This window comes from Tyto alba, unplaced genomic scaffold, assembly GCF_018691265.1.
Source record: "Tyto alba isolate M040663 unplaced genomic scaffold, T.alba_DEE_v4.0 Super-Scaffold_8, whole genome shotgun sequence".
NCBI lineage: Eukaryota > Metazoa > Chordata > Aves > Strigiformes > Tytonidae > Tyto > Tyto alba.
Window position 1 is genome coordinate 4,741,492 of NW_024881329.1, and position 22,614 is coordinate 4,764,105.

Sequence of the window (22,614 nt, forward strand, 5' to 3'; positions counted from 1 at the left end):
CACCCCTCCCTCCCTCCCTCCTGGCATCTGACATCTCCCCCCGCCGGGCCGGGTGAGGAAGTGGCTCCCTCCGAAAGTTTCCCGGCCTCCGTGCGCACCCCCGGAGGAAGCGGCGCCGCGGGGTGTGCCCGGCCCGGCCCTGGGGTGCTGCTCGGCGGCGGGCGGGACGCAGCAGGGTCGGTGGTGAAACGAAGCGAGCGCCGGCGGCGGGAGCCTCCCGGCGGGGGTAAGGGGCTGCCCCCCGCCGAGGGGAGCGCGGGTTTGCCGCGGTGAGTGGCTCCGCTTATTGCGCCATTCATCACCCCCAAGCAGTCCGCCCCGAAGGTCCTGTCCCTCCCCAGGCACTGCTTTGGACGTGTTTTAACCATCTTACCAAAAAGGACATGATACCGTCAAACACAATCACTTTTATAACAGTAACTTACTTCCCAGGTTTAACGCACCGTTTCACATTTCATTCATCTTGGATAAGGGAAAAGGAGAGACAGGGTTAGTTTACACAGTATATCTTTAATTCTGGAAACACTGGCAGTCTTCATTTTTTCAAAAGTTTTGAGCTCACATGTTTGTAATTTCCCTGGCTTTCCTGAGCCCTCAGAACACATGCACCGTCTTATGGAAGCAACAATTTCCACAGGAGTTTGTGGGAAGACTCAGAAGAATAAGGGCATTGGGGTTGTTTAGTGTGGAAAATAAAAGGCTCTGGGGAGACCTTACTGCGGCCTTTCAGAACTTAAAGGGGACTTATAAGGAAGGTGGGGACAGACTTTTCAGTAGAGTCTGTAGTGATAGGACATAGGGTAACGGTTTTAAACTGAAAGAGGGGGGAGTCAGACTAGATACAAGGAAGAAATTTACGATGAGGGTGATAAGGCACTGGCACAGGCTGCCCAGAGAGGTGGTAGTTGCCCCTTCCCTGGAAGGGTTCAAGGCCAGGTTGGACGGGGCTGGGAGCACCCTGGGCTGGGGGAAGAGGGTTGGACTAGATGATCTTTAAAGGTCCCTTCCAACCCAAACTGTTCTGTAAGGGCATGTGCGTACCTTACTGTTTGGAAGTCTAAGACTTACAGTTGTAGTTAAATAGTGTAGGGGCATCCCTTCATATCAATAAGATTTGTAGGAAGTAGATAATTACTTCAGAAAAGTACTTTTAAAATGATAGCATTCAAATAAAGAAATAAACACTATGCAAGAACCATTAATAAATCCACCTTTTCTATACTTCCCATTCAGTGCAAAGCAGCTGAGAATTGTTTTCCAGCTGAAGACTCCTCCTGGGAAACCACACACCTGTCTGAAGTCTCTCCAGCTGCAGTGAAGTTCTTATCCTGAGATAACTTCTGCAGATCAAACCCTACCATTTGGAAATTACAGCTCTGACTCTTAAAAGAAATTCCTTATTGCAGCTCCCTGTGCCTGGGCAGAGCCCCGGTAGGTCTAAGTTGCCAAACTGCAGCTTCTGGCCAGGCCAGGTTTTACTTGCATCTAAAATGGAACAAACTACCTTCGTGTTGGCAGGTCAGGGTTACACAGCTGCACTTGGGCAATCATAATTGGTCATCCTTGGCTCCAGCTCAGAACAACATGGCTTTTGTAATTGCATGCCTTTCCAGTACAACAACCTAGTAACTAATCCAGTTACCCCTGAAATTCAGTGGGAATCTCTCTACTGATTTAAGCAGTAATGGCAGCCAGCCCCGAGGGAGGAAATTAAAGGGAAAAAAAAATAAAAATAAAAAATGCACTGAGACAGCAATAAGTGGGATTCTGACCTGTTCAAATTTATAATTATCTTCAAGCTGATATTGCCATCTCCAGACTCTCCATGTCCCTGGACTCTCAATTCACTCATTCTTCTTTCCTTAATAGGCCACATAACCCAACTTAAAAAGCAAGGGGCATTGTATTTCGTAGGCTATGTTAATTCTTTGCTCAGCTACATCACTACTACAGGAAGCTAAACTTCTTTCACCACACCACATCTGCCTGGATCTGGTATAGCTGGTGGGGCTCTTTACATACAGGCTACATGGAATCTGTGATTAATTACTTTCTCATGTAACACTTGTGGCCGAGTCCACACAACTAATCATATGGCAGGTACCTGAACCAGGATGCCTATGAAGTTCTGGGAGATAATCTCATTTTTGGAGCATCCAGAACAGTAGAGGACTACATTAAATTTGCTTGTAGAGGTATCTAAGTAGAGTTTTTCTAACATTGTAGTATAAAATTACCTTAGTGCATATCTTTAATTATAACCATAAGTAATGCCGGTCATCAATAGGATTTATCCATAGTGGGTTAAATGGGCACAAAGAAAGCACAGGAGGTTTGTTACTGTTCTAGGGTACATCTCTGACTGCTACCAGACCTCAAGGAAAGTACTAACTCCTTTCCAGAGACATTTCTTGGGTGCAAGAAATACACAATCAGGGACGTAGCTCTGTCTGCACATTCTGATTAAATATTTGTCTCCTCCAGATTGTTTAAGATTCTGGGAAGAATGTTCCAAAAAGGCTTTTCTGATTAGATTTTGAGAGCTCCGTGGAGAAAGCATCACACGTGTACCTGACTGCTTCCTTGGATCAATGCCTTTGCTCTTTATAGCATGCTCTGGTTGACTGCGAGCCATGCAGACATCAGGGAAGAGCTGGGTGGCAAAGAGCTGTGATTCATGCCAGAATCAGACTCACATGCTGAAAATGGAAAAGAGAAATTAAAAGCCAAATTTTTTAAAGTATTCCAGGTGTTAATTGTTCAGCAACAATAACCATCACAACACAAATGATTTCCTAGGAATTAGAGGCTCAAGATTGCATTTCAAGCCAATGGCTCTTCACAGCTTGTTACTAATCTGCTGGAAATTCCCTGAATTACAACTGCTGTTGCCTAATTGTTTCTATAGATAAGTGTTGTTTATTTGACAGGCTTTTATTAAAGCTAAATGTGTGTCAGGATTATAAAACTGGGTAGGTGTTGCTCCTGGGCTAAAGCTTCTACTATACTTTCATCTGGAAGTTAATTTGTGCACCTGAGTCATGAAACCTCTTCAAAAGGAAGTGTCAGAAAGAAGTGTTTCCACATCCTTATAATCAAGCTTTTGAACAAGAGACCTAAGTTTAAAAGTCGCCGTGGGCTCTTGCACATAAATCCAGGAAGAATGTGCAGGCGTATTACTTATGGATGTTCTGTTTTATACAGCAAGGTATGCTACTAATGCTCTGGGCAAAGAGAAAGGGAAGACTGCAAAAATATAGTGACCCAAAGCTGTCCGGTTTAGAGCAGTTATCTTGGCTGACAATATTTGTCTTTCACTGAGACTGGCAATTAAATATGGTTTCTAAAAAAAAAAATAAAATCAGTATGGCTATATTTAACTGCATGCCACAGCCAGCATTGATCACAATAGTATATTCTCATTAGTTATTCACAGTTTCATTCATCAGCTCAATGTGCAGTGTCAGTCAAAAGAGGCATCAAATTGTGGAGCATCATCAGGAAGGGTGCTGAGAACAATGCAGAGAGCAACATTTTGCCAGTGTGTAAAACCCAGGTGCACCCACATCCTAACTCATGCCACTGCTCTCAGCATTGCAAGAAGGACATAATGAACTGAGGGAAGGTACCCAGAAGGGCTGTTAAAATGATGCAGCTGTCTTACCAGGGGACACTTAAAAAGCGGAGAGTTTTCAATTAAGAGAGGAGAAGATGAATGGAAAACTCCTTCCCTAGATCCCATCTAGAACTAGGAATCACTAACATTAATAAGAGATTTGTTTAACAGATACACTAAAATGCTTTCTTACATAGCAGGCAATGAATTTGTGGAGTATGTAGTCACAGCAGGTTTTAAAGGCAAATAGTATCAATAGTTCCAAAAAGAGGGTAGACAGATTCATAGACAACATGTCCATAAACAAGGAAAATCCAGAGATGAGTCCATAACATCCCTAACTGATGACTGTGGATGGTGGGAATAGACCTTAGCAGTCAAGTTTGTTTGCTCTTCCTAAACAGAATCTCCTAATGGCACTGCTGGGAGACAGGATACTGGGTTGGATGGATTCATCACTGCTCTGACCAAGTAGGGCATTTCTTAGTTGCTTACAGTAACAATGTCCAAAACAGAGTCTTGCTATAAAAGTACGGTATAAGCATGTAGCAAGAAACAAGGCTGCTAACATTGGCCTGCTCTTTCGGTAAGCAAGACAGGTAAAATGGCAAAGAAAGTGTCTGTTACTATTGTCACTCATAAGAGAGGAAGCACTCTGTCTTATGATTTCAGACTGAGGTCCAAAAGTGCTGCGTGGTTTTGCTTGCCATTGCAGTCAGACGAGATGGGACCTATGTGACTGACACAGAATGACAAATGGACTTCTGTCCTGTCCATCACTGCTCAGTGCCCCAAAGTTATGTCAGCCCAACGGGCTCTTCCTGGTTGACGTTACTCTGGCTCTTATTTACATCACTTCTTCTGACCCTAAAAGGGTCCACTGGGCTTCCATGTACCACTGAACTCAGAGATGATTCCCTTGGGAACAACTCACAAAGCAGAACTACAAGTCACTTTTACACTGCAACAGAGGAATAAGGGGAGAATAAAATAAATTGTACATGAACACAATGTACAGTGTTGTTCCAGGAACAAATGCAGTTCTACTACATTTAAAATAACCCTGAAATTAAAAAGATTGACTAAAGGTCTTGATAGTAGAAGGGATTTTTTTTTTTTTTTTTACCTATACACAAAAGTAGTAACAAAAGAGAACATAAATTTTTACAAATATATTTTGGCTCATATGTGCTTAGTTCAAATGGAAGATCACATCATGCAATTCAGTCTCTTTGCCTGAGCTCATCAGGGACATGATAAATACTGGACATAAAATTAGAAATCTTCCTTGAGAACAGAGTAGTCCATGGGAAGTATGTTGCACTCATGGAAAGGTTACTGAGATGAATGTCTTCATGGGTGCTGAGGACCTCCCTTGGATATCAATCTGTAGGCAGGAACTGAAGAATTTACAGCAAACACTACACTAGCCTCAGCAGCAGCTTTGATGGAAAAGCAGAAAGTGGCTAAATACTGCATCTGGGGATGGGCCTACCATTAGAAATGATGCAGAAAGATCTCAGATGTTGGATGTGGCTCTAACCTGGTTTCTGCTGGTACAAGCTCTCCACAGCCTGTAGCTGCAGGAGGTACCAGCTGGGGACTGCTATGGAGTATTTTAACTCTTAAACAGTACTTTTTAAAAAATTTTTCTCACGTTCCTCACAAGGAACTAAAGGTCTGTTGAGCTGCTGGCAGAGCCGTCTTTCAGATGGAAGGTACAACATGAGCTAGCAGGATATTCAAAGACAACACGTCACTTTCTACAGCAAGAAGAAAGGTAACGAGTTCTGGTTAGGCCAGGCTTGGGATGGTTTCATTTTGACTGAGGGGGAGGAAGAAGACAGGTTTTGTTGTTGTAGTCAGGGCTAGCAAAGGGAACAAATTGAAAACAAGCTTTTGTGGGTCTTTTACCTAACCTTCAACAAGACTTCAAAGTGCAGTAACTGAAAATGACTTTTGAAGGTAGGTAACACTTTCAATCTATTATGCTCATTCAGTGGCCAGTTTCCTCTATGTGGGAAGGCAAGTGGGCGGGAGGATATCTTTTGCATAATAATTGAAGGAAAATATGCATTAAACCCCCACAGACTACTAGCACACTCCAAAGCATCTTCAGCACCTGAGCTACTTTCAACAGAACAAAACATTTTTGTAAGTGACTCAAGTTCAAACAGACACCGGCCTTTTAAACAGGTCATCTTCTACTCAGCAACAAACAGACTCTTTCGGTGGGAGCAGGAAGAGGTCATAGTCTTATAGCTTGTCTCATAAATGCAAGTTCCCATGTAATCACCAGGCTTCAGCCAGCAGTAACGTCATGGGTTGCAAAGGGCTCTAGCTCAATAAATATACATCAAAGTTTTACTTAGACCGGTAGAAAGGGCAGGAGGAAAGTGATGTGCATGACAGGCAGTCTCTGCAGGATTTACCAAAGGGCACAGCCATAGCTCAGCTGCCCCACATGGGAGAGAGGTCTGAGGTAGCATATAGGACAAGAGGAAGTAGTGACTAGCAGGATTCTGGGACGTACCAGGAGCTGGCAGCCTGTGTAGCTGGCAGAAAGATTTCCCCTTCTTCACCTGCCATTTTTTTTTTTTTTGTTCTTGTCTCCCTGCTTATTAAAGAAATGCATAGATAATTTTCAGCATATAAAACTTCAGAGGAATCGCTTTCAATTACTATTTAAGTCCCCTAAATGACATCATATAATCCAAATGGAAAAACACCAAGCTAATTTATAAACTTGTACTACAAAACATTACAACAGGTGAGTCTGCTCTCATGAATGGGTGAAATCCCTGGTCTAGCGTGAACTAGCAGGTGTGTATATGACAGGGGACCTGTGCCAAGGGGCAGTAGAAAAGGGAGTGGCTGGACAGAAATCCCATCTGCCATGATCTCCTACCACATCCTGCCACCTCTAAGAACTGAAACCTTAAGAAACCTGTCAGCAAAACCATGCTTCTGTGACACCGCTTGCAAAACCGCTGATACTTTAACAGCACCAAGATTTCCACATCAGAGAATTGTCATCTCTAGAGTTACAGATGACTGCTCAAATACCAAAGTGAAAGATATCCATTAAAGAAGGAACAAATTAAAAGGTTCAAAATTAAATATGTTGAAATCTTTGACAAAATGACTGAGTCTCCTCTTCCCTTTCTTCTGACATTACAAATTGTGGGGTAGGCACAGTTTGAATGCTGGACTTTTATAATGTCTTTTGCTTATCTTCCCCAAGAAATATAAATAATAATGTGAAGAAATGATGCAAAATTGCAGGTATCTTCCAAGTGTGTATCAACTCTATCAGAAAAAGACCACTTATGGACATCTAAGGAGAGTAATTAGGGTCTTCAGGGTCATTTAACTCTTGCTCCATTGCATAAATTGCCCCTAAAAGTGATGAAGACACATCTTGTACTCATTTCACACATGGTACTGATACATGGACTATTTTCACAGCAATCTACATTTGGCAATACTGTAACAAAGTGGGAGAAGCAGTTATTTGAGCAATAAAACTACTGGCTGGAGCACAACTGGCCTGTTTTACATATAACCAGTATTCTCTTGCACAAATACCTGCTTTAAGCTAAACACCTTCTGCTTTTTACAAAGGTATGCAAAAAATGTCAGGAAGTAAACAGGCAAAAAGGCAGAGGTGAGACTGAATCCTTTCAGTGTTTGTATCCAGCACTGAAAGACCAAGATCAGAAGATATCCTGAGACTCCTCTTGGTGGATATCAGGTCCTATTTACTGTGCCCAGACCACTGTGGTTGAATTGGGATGGTTTCAAGCATCTTGGCAGTAACACCTAGCAATTGAGCTTGAAAAGCAAGATGGCAAGAAGGCTAGGAAGACATCTGCCTGGGAAGAAAACAAAAATGACATCAAAAAATTACCAGTTCACATTCCAGCTAGCATGAATTCCCTGGCTCTGAATATGCATCCCTGCACTTGCAATTCTAATGCCTGGTGATGCGCTCTGATCTTTGTTCATTTACTTGTCCTGTCTGACTGGAAATGATGTTTTGGCAACAACCTGATATTTACAGTGGCACCACAGCCCTAAGCATCCTTTAAGACATGCTGAGGCTTAGCTGGCCAAATTCTTATGCTGGCCTTTCAACTCTCAATGAGAGCTGAGTGCCTAGCTTGCTTATACCCTTTTTAAAAATCCCAGGTTCTGTTTTTCAATAACATTTTTTTTTAAATGTCTACTTTTAAAAAACTACCTGCTATCTACCACTTGAACAGTCATTGCTATACAGCTTCCTGATGCTACTGTGAAAAGCTCTTTCACTCACTAAACTCTAGTAAGTGAAATAATAAGCTATACATCAAATAATAAAGTATTGCTATTGCCCCATGTTCTAATACTTGCATAAGAACAGAAATGCTACATGAGCAGATTGCTCTTTGGATTAATAGTTTCTGTGTGCAGTGGTTCCAGCTGCAATTCCTCAGTTAAAACAACGGGCTGTTCTGAACAGTAGTTCTGGTCCCCAAGAAAACAAGGGTCCAAAAGTCCACATCAACAACTAACAATAAATCCTGTGGGAGGTACAGATCCTTTTAAAAACTGACAGATTAGATTCCATCTGCTTCAATAGGTACTCAACAGCAGTAGCCCAAGTTAATTTTACACGTGACATCTTAAAGAGGTTGGGTGAATAATCTGTTGTCTTAAAATGGAAAACTTTCATTTTCCTAAAGACCCCGAACTTCCCAAAGTGCATCTACACAGGTATATGCTGTTGCAGCAGCTTTGCAGGATATGAAAACAAGCAATCGTTTGTTATTTTCTATACTTGTCCTCCTTGCTAATTGCTACAGAGCAGGATAACTCCAGAGCAAGCTAGTACAGAAGGGCAATGACTTACAGACTAGTTGGTTCTTTTAGCTCCTATGAGTGACTGGCTAAGGAGTTATACCTGTCACCTCTGTTGCTAGTTGAGAGATTAAGCACACAACTCCTTTCAAGTATATACTATACATGGTTCTACAGCAGTACAGTTACTCAAATTAACGGTGTCACTGTAGAAGCACTCCTTTTAGGCAAGAAATAACAGTGGCCAGAGAGAGAGGAAACCAGAAGATAATAGGGTGAGGGGGAAACAGGTATCAAGGGCATGACAGAAAATTACTGCCTTATTTCTCCACAACACTCATACCTCCAGGTGGTACCAAAGCAAGGCAATAAAGATTCAAAACAGCTGATCAAGAACAAATCAAACTGTCCAGAACATCAACACAAAAGCAGCAAGTGAAAAGCAGGGAAACACTGAAACTAGGGTTTTTTTCTTGTTGAAGGAGCATTGCTGCTGCTGCACCATCAGCCTGTGTAGAGGTAGGACTCACTTTCTGGCTGCAAGCACTGCAGAGGTGGCCATAAACACAGTGCACGGGTTTTCTGTCAAACTGTGCTGTCATCTTCCACAAACTAGACTGCACTGAGGCTTTCTGCTAAGACTAAGCTCCTCATTCTCAGTCTCTGGCTTCTTTGCTATAATGCACTCTAAGAGGGACACTTAACAACTGATACAGGGGAAAAATCATTGTCATGAGAATACTCGCCATGGCTATATACCACAACGATTTGGTCAGCCTTGCCTGGGTCCCAGGCAGGTGGGTGTCTTGTGGTTTCAAGGTGGTATGTCCTTCTGAGAGATTTCTAATCCCCGCAACTCAGGAAAGCGGGAGATAATGGAGGATGTGCTTGTGCTTCCTAGTGATTATCAGATGGAATCATAGTGGAGCATTTGCATGATTATTTCTTGTATCCAGCATACTTAATTATATATAGGGAATAAACCTGATTATGCCTCTTCTAGAAAGCATATTCTTTTGCACCAGAACTCAATCTTGCCTTTACTATTAATATATGGTTTGGTGAGATAAATACAATCCAAGTTTTAATATTTTTTTTTAGTTATTTGTCCCGGCATCAATCTTACCTAGTGTATTGACCAGTTCTGATTCTACAGGAAGTACGTATCTCCAGGATTCAGCAATTCTTTGTCTAAAGGTAGAAGATTCAAAATTAAAGTTAAAACCGTAAGTGATCAAGAGATTCTGTTTAACTACAAAACTTCTATTTGCTGCTCTCCTGAATTGGTCTTCAGGCTTTGGATTCTCCAGGTCTTGAGAGACATGAGGATTAATCTTCACTGCTGTCTACATGCTCGCTAAAAGTTTTGATTTCCTAAATAAGCCTTCTAGTTAAGAGAGATCATTTAGATTTTTCTTTACAGGTTTTAAGATATGAAGGTAAATAATCCATTTAGTTTGGTGCAGTAATTCCTCCCTTTCTCGTAGAAACTGATGTTTCTGTTGTGTCTTACTGGAGTTTGGGACACTGCATACAAGCGTGGGCTGAGGTAGAGGTTAAGGCATGCACAGGCAAAAGCAAAGCAATAGCTATAGGAGAAAAACAGAGGAGGTGGGAAGTTTATTTAGCAGTCAGTGGTGGTGCTATTCCTTTCAAGAGGGTAGTTGCCAAGTAGGTTCCCTAATTTCTCTCCCCTTGTTCCTCAGCCCTCCTTTTCTGGACACAGAAGACTGCTCTACAGGGCCTATTACTTCTATAACTCATTTATCCACAAATGAGGGCCATATTCCTTCCTGGCAGCTCACTAGCTACAGAACATGCTTTAGCCACACAAGCTTTACTGCCTCATCTAGGTTCTGGCAGAGTAAGCTGGAAGACAACTGTTAGCCAACAGATAATCTTTCTCTTGGGATGCCCTGCCAGTCCCCATTCCTTCCCTAGACAATATCAGGTTGACATGGTATATTTTCTAAGAGACACCTACAGACTAGCAAAGCCAGTAAGGAAGTAGAAGCTGCCTAAATGCAGTGCAAAGTCTGATGTTACTTCCATCCAACTACAAATAATTGCAGTCATCTCAGCTGCTCTGATTTAATTTCACTTTAACTACAGCATCACCTTTAACAGTTTGACTGCCAACCTCATGACAGTGGGTTTTTTCCTTGTAGAAGGACCTGCATTTGCATCACAAGCAGGAAAGACTCCCAGCTTTTCTTTAAGATGAAATATGATTGGATCCCTCCTGATTGCAGGAGTAAGCCTAGAAACATGATCCAAGAGCTCCCTAAAGGAGCCTTCAGAAGGCAGTGTTGGGGGGGAGAGGGGGAAGAGGGCAAGAACACATGATTTTTAAGTTCATCTCATGACCTCTGAACACCTGGAAGAATAAAAGTCCGGTTTTTGAGAAGCTTTTGCCAATTCAGAGGCCACAGACCTTCATTCAATCCTTTCTCATCTTTACCTTGGATTGCAAATGGACATTCAAGATGCATAAGGTAAAGATGGAGCACGTTGAATTCCTACATTCCTGCCACTGTTAAAGCCATTCAGTGTCTGAATCTCTGACCCTAAAGGCCTGGCCTGGCTAGACAGTGCTGTTTGGGCAAGGAAAATCTGCCCAGGTGCTTTTAATTATTAGGAAAGTAGCTTTCCAGAAATAGCTTGCTGGCTGTTTGCCAGATCTGTTTCTTCCAACAGGAAAAGCAAAATGTAAACATCCAGCACTTCATGACACACCACAGAAGTCCACTCCAGCTGGAGCAGACTCTGGAAAGACTGCGCTACCCTCTCATCTCTTTTACAAAACCCTGTGCCAGCTCATAAGCAGAGTTATTAGCAGGTTGCTGTGGGGAGATTCTGAGAGCAACTTCACACTGCAGGAGACACTACAGTGCTGAAGAATCTCACAAGTCTTGACACAGAAATGCTCCTTACAGGCTTATGAGTGTAGAGTAAACAGGGAGCTGCTGCTATGCAAACGCTTACAAAGCCCTTGGGTACTGCCAAATGAGACCAGTCCCACCCAGTTGCCTACTGCTGACAAGATTGGGCCCACCTGAAACTGGTTGAGAAGGAAGGTTGGTTGATATATAGGTGAATAGATAGGTCTGCTCTCTTTTATTCCCTTCTTCAGCATTTATTTCTTCTCAAAACCTCCTAATATGGGTACTATCAGACCTGCCTGAACTTCAGAAGAACTACTTTTTAGTTACGTGGCAGTGTGCTTACTGATGAGACAGGTGTAAAGGTATTTCATGGTATCTCACATGTTGTAATTTCTCTTAGGCTCCAAAGACAACTCTTTAGGGAGTATTTCGCCTTCACCTTCCTTGATCTGTACCTGGGGATCTCTTAGAGGAGGCAATCCTCAGGTGCAAATCCAATAGGAAAAAAAGCATTCCCCTAATAACTCTAGGCATGACACACATGAGGAGGCAAGAAAGTGTGGTTTCTGGGTTCTGCCACCTATGCACAATATTCTGGCAGGAAGAAAATGAGACAGAGAATGTTAGGGTGAATAAATAGAATTTCACTCTTTGCAGTAACTGCCAGGCAGCTCATGGCTCCAATTCTCCCTTTGCAGCCTTGCTCCCCACTGGCACGGCATCTGTGCTCAGTCTTTCAGCATTCAAAGTTCCCTATTTCTGGAACCTGTAGCCGAACTACGTGACAGGAGATACATTATTATTAGTGCTTTAGTTTATAGTTTGGCAATTTTTGGAAGACAACCAGAGGACATGTTAAAGGACTGCAGGCTAAAATATGGAAATGGCATGGTTTGATTGCTCGGATATTACTACTTTACTTTTAATTTCAGCGATGCCTAGGCATTACCAGGAGCAAAGTTCCTTTACTGGTAAGTGCTATACAAATATGTAGGATAACATTTGCAATAAAGAGGTGATGGATAAAGTACAAGAGACAGAGAAGGGAGGTTTTTTTACAGATGGCACAGTAAGCGATTAAGTAGCTTGCACAAGGTTGCAGAAAGAGATTGTGTGAGAGCCAGAAACTGAGACTATGTCTGCTGAGTCATAAAACATGAGTTTACTCATCTGAATTTTTTCCCATTGCATAAATGCCAAGGAGCTCGGCTGCGATATAATACACATGAGTTGCTTAAATGTAACTGAACTCAGTCAACAGAGAGAGGTTTCATTAGCTTAGAGAAAATAAGACCTTTATCTTACAGAGGGTGGGAAATGACTACTTATTTGCATGACAGGCAGTGGCCTAGTCTTCTGGGTCACTGCTGGGCAGCGTTACCATTGTGCTTAGTTCCAATAGGGAGATGACTCACTAGTGTTGACACTGTGGCGCTGCTGTTGGTCTCTCTTGCACATCTGACTTCCTTGCTTTGGGCAATTTTTACAACCGTACCCATCATCCACAGTTCTTCAGCTCATTCAAAGGTTCCATAGCCAAACTCATAGGTCTAGAGGGAGCTATGTGCAAATACTGCCTATCTGCTACAGGTACAGGTAGATGCCAAGGGAGGATTGCAGCTAAATGGTGAAGTCCTTGCAATTTACAGTACAGAGAGGAGGGAAGAGGGAATTGCATTGCAGACCACTGCAGACTGATTCAGGAATTTCTCCTCTGGAGACCGTTGTGAAAAAATAAAGGATCATCTTGCTTCCTCTTCACAGGAGGTCAGACAAGGCAGAGAACTGGCGTCAGCCCCAGCCAGCTGAAATTAGCAAGAATTAGCAAGAAATCCAGTGTCCAAAAGTAACCTCTATAAAAATTAAGACCCTTATATGGCACCAAGATAATGCAAAAGAGAGCTTCCCAGGAGGACTGTGGAAACATCAGCACTGTCCCATTACACAGTCCTTCACATCTGCCTACCAGGCAAACAAATAGCTAATTCAGTCACTAAAGAGATTTGATGCTTTCTGTAGGGGCTCTGGGAATTGAAGAGGTGGTATGACATAGGATGGTAAAGAAAGAAACAAAGCTGGGGCAGAGGGTCCCACTGTGTAGGAAAAAGCCCCCAGTTGGCAGGTGTTTGACTGTTTGCCCTGACCATCAGCCTCTGGTCTGGCGGAGTACTCACAGCTATTTAAATTGCAGCATTTAAGCAGTTCATTGAAGGCAATGTGGCTGCGTCTGGGCTTGGAGGGTAACACACAAACTAAATGCTCTACTACAGCGCTGTCTTGAAGTACTTCCCAAAAATGCAAGAATGAGCTGCTTCTGGCATTGCCAAGGCTAGATTTTTGCTAAACATTTCTCACTAGTCCATGTCAGCTCTGATGGGGAGATAGCAGCAATGTGGACTCTTGAGCAAAACAGACTTTGAACTGAATGATAAAGGTTTGAGTCCATGAGGAAGGATTTTTAGAAGGCCTAAATGCATTAGACGCTCAGATAGCATTGATTTTACAAATTCTAGAAAGAAAATCTGCACTTCAGAATCCATATATAAGTTTCTAGAAAAGTAATTTGACTTTCAAATTAGCATATGTTCTCATCTCCAATGGGATTTTCACATGTCCAGAACTTATGAAAAAGCAATATATTCCTCTGTAGGAGGCTAAGCCTAAACATTTATTAACATAACTTAGATACTCACATTTGTAAAATGTTGACCTCCCTCTAAAATTGTGGTTTACTAACTGATTTTTCCTATTATCTAAAAGTTGTACATGTAATGCTTTCTAACTACACCAATAGGTTGTGCATGGAAATTAAGACTATGTTAAAACAAGCCTAGAAAAAAAATTCTTGAAAATTTGGGTCTGTTTGGGTGGTTCCTGCAATTTGTCTTTTCATAAAATGGCCTCATTTGCCTGGGGAAAAATTTAAATGCTCTTAGTTTTTGAATGTTGTCCAATGAAAATTTCTGAAGGTTATTTTTTTCCATTTGAGAACAGAAACATGTCCGCTCCATGCTCCCCTGCCCACAGTTGTTAAAAGATATGTAAAAGCACAGAAAAAAGCCCAACCCAAAACATTAGTTATTAAACCTCCCTCTTCCTCTTATTTTGCAATAACAGTTCAGAAGCATGCACAGTTAACTTTTCATCATGAAAACTATTCTCATCTAAGTTGCTAATACACCCATAGAACTGATAAGCTAAGAATATTTCCTGAATCTTTTTTTTTTTTTTTTAATTGCCACTTAGTATATATTTCCATGCCAAGCAGAAGTGTGTTCTCTACCCACTCTGAAATTCATAATCAAAGACACATTGACTGCAGAAAGGCAGACTTTAGGAGGCTTTTTTTCTTGTCTATTTTTTCCTATCTAATGCTTTTGCTGGTTATGGAAAGTTGTTCAAGACCCTGATCACTCAGAGCATTCTGAAAGAACTTTTATTAGTAACAACCAAGGCAGCACATAAACAAGAGGTTTCTTCTTTTAACATCAGGATCCCTAACAAAAAGATCTATTGAACTTCTAAACTATAGTGCAGAGCATTCAGCTTTCTATATTTTGCCTACAAAAGCGGCTCTAACTTCCCGCCACGAAAATTATGCCAGGCTGACTTCATAAGGCACCCTAAAAAAGGTTTGAGCTTTTATGAAAACTGGAAATTCCACGGCTATTCTTAATACTCTTATAAATATTATTCATATTCTCTGATTAATAATTGGTTAAGAATATTCTGTATTACCTTCCTCTACGAGTTTTTACTGAAGTAGCATTATACAGATCCTTGCTACATAAGCACACTTCAGTAGTGGCAGAAAGAGAATTTTGAGCACCTGAGCACAGACACCCACACCACTTGTCACAGGACCCCGAGAGGACCTCAGTGAGTGGGAGCTTTATTTCTGCCCAAGGGGCAACTCTGCTGCTTTTCAGTCTTATGAGCATCGCTAGTGTTGGCCTTGCTTGAGTAAACTATCCATCAGCTGAGCTGACCTCCTGCATTTAAGCATCAAGCCAGCTAGCCTTCCCAGCCCAGGCACCGTGTTGTGCTGCCTCAGTGCTGTGTTGCTTGGGATTTGAGAAGTTTGGTTGAACTGGCCGCACTGGAACTCAACCAGGCAAAGAGTGACAGCTCTGCTGCCATGGCAGGTACTCGTGTTGTGCAGGAAATGAGACCTGGCAGATGATATCAAATGTCCTGTTAGCCCCCTAACCTGTAAATTACAGTGGCCAAGCCGAGGGAATGAAAGAAGAGAGTAACAGCATGCTAAGCATGCAGTAAATATTTTCCCAGAGTCTCTCTGGCAGGTTTTCTCCAGCATCCAACTATCTGCAGCTCAGGGCTCTGGGATGTAAAGATATAGGAATCTGTAGTGCATCTACGTGCTTAGACCCTGACATGGATGCTTTCTGTGGGAAAGAACACAATTCATCAAGAATCAAAATACAGATGTTTCTTTCTTCAAAAGTTAATTCAGGCTTATAAATACCAGAATTATATGATGAAAGCCTGGAGAATTTTATGGAAAAATAGATCAAAAAGCAAGAAAGAGGGAACTTCCCAGCCTACCCTGTTCTCATATTCCCTTGTCCACACCCCACCCATTTGACGATGTTGAGATAAATTGGTATCAGTGATATGGTAAACTGCAAACTAGGTGTGGTTATGCCAGTGGTACAGTCAGTCATCCCATTTTAGCTAAACCATTTTCAGAGGAGCAAGAGGAAGGACTAGGAAGACCTTTGTAATGTGCACAAATATATCAGTGATTTTATGGCCTGGTGACTGGAAGCCCTACACATGTTTCAGTTGATAAGGCAATCACAAGGCTTTCATTCTCATCTGAATAAGAATATTTAATCTTTGCAGCATGAAGTCCCATGTGCTAAATTAAATTTCCTGCCAGCTCAGCAAACAGTTTTGATACTTTGAACTGCATTGTACATGCTTTCCTTTCATCACAGGATGCATTCTGTCTCAGCATCAACAGCCAAGAGGAGGAACACCACTTAGGCCCAGGAGCTACGTCTGCTTCAGCACAAGTATCCATATACTGCAGCCAGTGAGCTGTGGTACTCAGCACCGCCATCAAACAGCAGGCAGCCGGGGTGGGATTCGGATGACCAAGCAGAGGTACCTGCAGTGGGGGCAGCTATGTCTGAACTAGTCACTGCAGGCTCCTTTAACTGTCCACGGAGATAAAAGGCTACTTGATTGGCACAGTGCAGCTCATCTGATGCAAGCAGCGGGGCAGACAGCATCCTACAGGTGCTTCTTTCTCTGCGTTGATTTTTAAGGCTGCGCAGAGAAATAGCTCTAGACAGGTGTAGACAGCCACAGTGCAAATCTCTGTGGTCAGGAAGGAAGAATCTGACTTTCAGTTCCTGCAACTGATGGCATTATTGAAAAAGCAGAGGCTTTTTCACATCATAAATTCTCAACAAGTTTAAAAACATTGCATCTTGGTAAAGTGCACCAAATACTTGTGCTGATTTGGTAAGCAAAGTTTTAACTGTTTTAAATCTTTGTTAAACTTTCCTCATTTACATTTTTACTAAGTGAGAGTGGGTGATAGCTGTGATTAAGAAGGCTTTAAAGAATCAAAAGTTCTATGGATGTGTATGGTTACATGTGGAAGAATGGCAAGGAGATAGGCGATGGAGGTCAGTACAGCTGTCTCCCAGATTCTTTACAATAAATCCCTTCATGCTTTGTTAAGGCAGTGGAAATGTCTACTTCACACTGTAGCATATTGCTGCTTATCTCGTCCTTGACTGGGTTTTCTTATCTCGTCCTTGGCTGGGTTGTGCCATCACACGCTTTCCCTATACGTGTCTACCTGCAAGGCCGCCCACTAGCCATCGCATCACATAGATTTATTGCTCGTGCACATTCTTATATAAAAGCTTCAGGAGCCCATGCCCCTTATTCCTCGCCGTGGACTGTTGCTCCATGGTGCCTTGGACCTCCCTGCTTGCTGTTTACCTCGCTCAGATAATTACTGAGGAACCCCCGCTGGGATACTGAGGTAACAAAAGCCTTTTGATCATCTTTGCATGTGTTGTGTTTGTGTATCCGACCCTGCTTGGGTCTGGTAAGGTGCCACCGCTGGCGGATGCCAGTGTGGTGTCGCTGCGTGGATGTGACAGGATGCTACAGTACAAAGCAGAAGCTAGATTGGGGGAACAATACCCAGTGAAAAAGTGTTTGTCAGGGGACAGAAATTCAGTTGTCTTTTCATCAGCTCTGTTCACAGCTCAGTCCCTTTCTAGCTTTTCCTGCATCATCTGGAGTTCATAGCATTTTAGAGATTTGCTGGCACACGTTCAGAAGTATAGGGGGTTTAACTATTAAAATCAACTAAAAAATACACTTTTCTTTGTTATACCAGTGAAACATCACAGGAAGATGAGTTTGACCTACAAACCTCAATTTCTCAGTATCCCAAACTCTAGCTTTACTTGATCAGAGTAACTGAACATGCCTGAAGAAAATCTTAATTTGCTATAAGAAGGAATTAAATGTGTATAAACAGAAACTAGGTTTTGGCAGGCTATCCTCTTCCCTAATCCCTCAGTTTTTCCCAATTACTACACAGACCAATCACTCTACATAAGTTGTTTTTATTAACACTACAAGAGGCCATCTGTCTACAAATACCCAGTCAAATAATAGAAACTAACACACAAGAATAATCAAATTCAGCTACTGACAGATCTAAAAGATTTGTGTGCAGAATAAATATTTACTTGTTAGGCACTTCAATAACATTCTGGGAGTTTACCAAGCATTTATAATTTCAGGGTGGCAGGGAACTAACAATTCTTTCTCCACCCATTTCAAGAATTTTTACTTTCAATCACCAAAGATGATGTAACACGAGGCCTTTCCAGTCAGCATCACCCTGTTATCACACCCCTAAAATACTGTGCATGCTGTGAATGTTGCAAGGTTATAGAAAACATAACAGCACATTCTGATCCCCAAAATTCTGCTTCTCTTAGAGGTGTCTCATCTGAAAGATCAGTGTTCATCTACAAAACTATGGCTGTAGCAATGGGCAGGTCCTGTGGATGGGTTCCCTGAATCAGTTTAGATGGATTGGGTTTAGTAATTTAAACTAAAGTACTCGGATTAGTTGAACAGTTTCTGTTGAGAACTATTCTAGATTTTAATTTAAACACACCAATTTGCATAGAAGCTTCCTCTAAAAGCTTCAGTTTGAAATCAGCACTATTTGTTATAGTCAACATTTGTGTTGAAAAGGAGGGAGAAGAGAAAGAAAAATGGAGAGGCTGCACAGAACTAACCTGCTGGCCAGCACTAGCAAATATAGCATCTTGTATCATATTGTGCTGTTATTTTCTGCTATCCCAAGTTTCCATGGGGACAGAAGAGATTGAAAAGGTTGCAATACATCTCTGAGCAATAACAAAATGCATGCATGTGTGGAAGAGGGTGGTTTCCCTTCCTCTTCAACAGTGTAAGAAATGGTAATGATCCAGTAGTGTGTAGCTACTTTTCAGCCACTCCTCAGCTTCCATGTTTTACCGTTGCTCATCCACATATGTGAGAGAGAGGAAGACCCACTAACCCTATGAAAGAAACACCCTGGTAGCCACAGTGCCTCCCAGGGGAGGCTCTTGCTGCTGAGCTGCACGCAGAGCTGCACAGCTGCACATTTCCCGGTTTGCCACAGGTAGGCTTGAGACCCCAGCCTGTTGTGTCTGGCCCTGACACTTGGGAGGTAAAAATTCAGAAGTGTTGCAGGCACGTGTGATCACTCTGTTGCATTGATTTTCATCGACTTGCCTCAGAACTGAATTTGCCTCAGTGGCCATAATGATTCTAACCTGTAATTGCAGGTTTTAAATTAAGTGTCAAAATATATTAAAAGCAGCTGATCACAATGAAACAAAATTTAAATATGATGAAGAAAGATCAAAAGAGTTTTATGGAAATGGAATAGACTGCTCCTTGAATTATTATCTCTGCCTGAATACACAGATTCTTCAAATGAAAGCCTGCCTTAGAAAATCTTGCTTTCAAAATATATCCTGGGATTTCTGGTTCTTAAGAGAATGAAATATACAGGAGGTATATCTTTTCATAACTACCTTATGCTGTAGAGTTATGATATACTGAGAACAATGACCACAGTAACTAAAAAGGTATGCATACAGCAGGTTTGTATAAAAAAATTACATAAATGTTTGCAATGTGATCCCAAGTATTACCATTACTGCTTAGGGAACTAAAACATTTCACCAGGGATAACTACAGCAGCCAAAAATCAACTATTATGTAATAGCTGAAAAAAAAAAAAAAAAGAGGGAAAGGAAAAAAAAACCCACTCTGCATCTCCTCATGGTCCCTGGGGTATCTATCCAGACCAGATGTTAGGAGGGAAGGATGTGCTCGTACAGCCTGCTGCACAACAAATGACACAAGGACTATGCTTCTTGCAATAGGGTAAGTAAAGAGGCATCAGAAATGCTGAGAAACTTGTGCTTGCGGAAGGCAAGAGAGACGAAGAAACTCCTGTGCTTAGTTGTAGGTCTCACCTTCAGAAGATAAGGGGCCAGCTCCTGGCTATGATGTTTGGTAAATCAATTAATCTCTTGTGCCTCAGCCACCCGTATGATGGCTTAAGCCAAATAGCAATTTTATATAATTCAGGGCTATGTTAAAAAAATGAATAATTAATTTTAAAATCAAATAGTCATACTAATAGATATTAGTTATTATATGTTGCTACACAATAATATAGTTGCTATAAGATATATTTGTATCTGCTTTGCAAATAAAACAGTGCATTTGGAAAACAGTTCTCCAACTACAAAATCTACACTAACAAAACGTATTCCCCTTCCTGCATACACTATTCTAAGGCACTTACCACCCACATAACTGTGGCCACATTCAGTAGGAGTTGTTTCTTTTTTTATTAGCTCAGTAGAGTGAACGCAGTATGACTTCAGAGCGCAGAGAGGGACCAGCAATAAAAAAAATGCTCTTCGGCTGTTAAACCCACACACCATTTTACTGGGCCTGAGAAAAGGATGGACAAGTAGCAGGAGAGTTAATGTCAGGAAATAATAATAACACTAATACTTCACTAATTACTCTTTTCCTCTGCACTCGATCAAAAGTGAGATTAAGACTGCAGCTAACCAAAAAATAACCCCCCCAAATTTATGTTAAGAATAAGAGGATACATCTGTTTCCGGCCTTAGCCAGATCTGCTCACCCTTGTCATCAGAATAGCTGCACTGAGACACAAAGTTCTGGAGATTAAAGCTGAGGGTCACTATTTTTACCCAGAAGAGCTGAAGAGTATGCGTAAGAGTGGTTCATTATGTCATCTCTGCCTGTGACAATGCAGAAGTATTGCCAAACAGGGAAACTTCTAACTGTAAAAAGCTCATCTGAGTGAATGCAAGTGAGAGATTAAGGAAATATTTGACCCAAAAGAGTTCTTCACTCCATTTCTGGAAGACAAAAAGACAAGCTTACCATGGATCTAACTAAGCACAGCACTAACATTTGGCTTTAGCAGGACTTTGCCAGTATGATGAACATGTCTCAGCCCTTACAGCGGGAAGTCCTTCCCATATTTTAGAGCTGGGAAAGAAGTATTTTGAAAAGGGACTCCTAAATTTAGTTTTTCTTTTACATATCTCCAGTTTTGGCCTGCTGGCAGGATTTTTTTAAAGATTAAATTTGCTACAAAAACTATCAGAGTGGGAATACCTAGTCACACTGACAACTTACTACCATCTGTTCACTGGTTATTCATGAGTGGTTGGAGTCCCCTTTGTGCTAAGCACTGCATGTATGCATAGCAAATGAGAAAGTGCCTGCCCCAAATAGCTCAGAATAGACAGAGCTAAGACGTGCCCAAGACTGCAAGATGTACATGGCAGAGATGGGAAATGAGCCCAGGTTCTCTCATTTCAAATCCAATTCCAATTCATCTTTCTTTCTGAAATGGATTAGAAACTGTCCTGTGTCCGTAGGGAAAAAAGGTCCATATCACTGACTAATACACACAGGGTTTTAGTCATCTGTGGCTAAACACAGGAGGATGTACAGATGCTGTGAATGGGAAGGCTAAATTGTCATTTAAGCCGAATGAAGGTGGAGGCTCTGCTACAGCTTGCACTGCTCAGAGTGATAGCAGCAGAAGTAATCACTCTGTTTCACACAGACTTCTCTCCCTGTGAAGCCTCCTGTGCTACAGGAAATAACGGTTTGGTTTCTGTCATCCTTTTTCTCCCTTCCCTAATATAAAACCCAACCTACTGCCATTCTAGCAACCTTCTATCTTCAAAATGCCTGAACCAGGTTTCTCCAAATCTGAGATTTACAAAAGAAAAATACCTTTGGAACCTTTTTCAGTTGTCTTGTTTGTCTTTTTTTGTCCAATATCTCAGGACCTGATTGGGCAGTGGGGAGATCTGAGCAGGGAGGGAGAAAGGGAGAAAAGATCCCTGCTCGAATAAACAGCCTGTTCCTGCTCCTCACTGCCCAAAAGACCTGCTGATATCACAGAATCTGTGTCATCGATTTTAATGACATCTTGAACCATCAACCTACAGAGCCTGCTGTTACTGCACTCCTAACTCAGGCATTAAGTTAGATGGAACAAATCCCAGTCCAAGTATACGTCTGGATTACTGGTATATTGGAGCCTCAGAGACAGGGAGGTGCAGAAGGTCCATCCAGAGAAGCAATGCGCAGGAATTTAAGGTATTGATGCAGCAAGTCTTTCTGTAGCAAACAGCAAGAACTCTCATGTGCCCACGGAGGCAGGTCTGGATTTGTCTTACTGACCTGCAACCAGGCCCGTTTCGCAAAGTCCCTCTGCACAGGAACAGAGGAGGCCAGGAGCTGCAGTGATGACCATGCAGCTGCTCTGTGCTGTGTCTGCAGTAACATTGCATCACCTGAGCCCAGGAGATCCTCACATGGTGCTCTTTTACCCTAGCTTTGCAAGAAATTAGGCACTTAATTATAATGTAAATGAAGAACTATGGAAGGTGGTGCCTAGGTTTTTGACAGCGTGATTCACAGTGGTTACTTGTGTCCTTTCAATGAAAGCGATGTAATTAAGGAAAGCACAGTCAGATCAAGTTTGCCTCCCAGAAGGAGACAGAACTACAGTGACTGAAGCACATAACAGCACGATGGAAAATCAGCACTCCTCCACAGTTCATGCAATGAAGCACTCACAGTGTCAGCTTTGAACTATTCTGCAGTGTATTTTGAATAACA

The 22,614-nt window shown here is 41.9% G+C and overlaps 1 long non-coding RNA gene across 1 annotated transcript; it reads right to left on the reverse strand.

Moving 5' to 3' along the window:
- Positions 1-974: 974 nt before the first annotated feature.
- On the reverse strand, positions 975-20,405 carry LOC116959650. Its single transcript, XR_004405993.2, has 3 exons — positions 20,237-20,405; positions 9,582-9,646; positions 975-2,699 (listed from the first exon to the last, which is right to left on the reverse strand). It is a non-coding gene; the product is annotated as an uncharacterized LOC116959650 (long non-coding RNA).
- Positions 20,406-22,614: the final 2,209 nt, after the last annotated feature.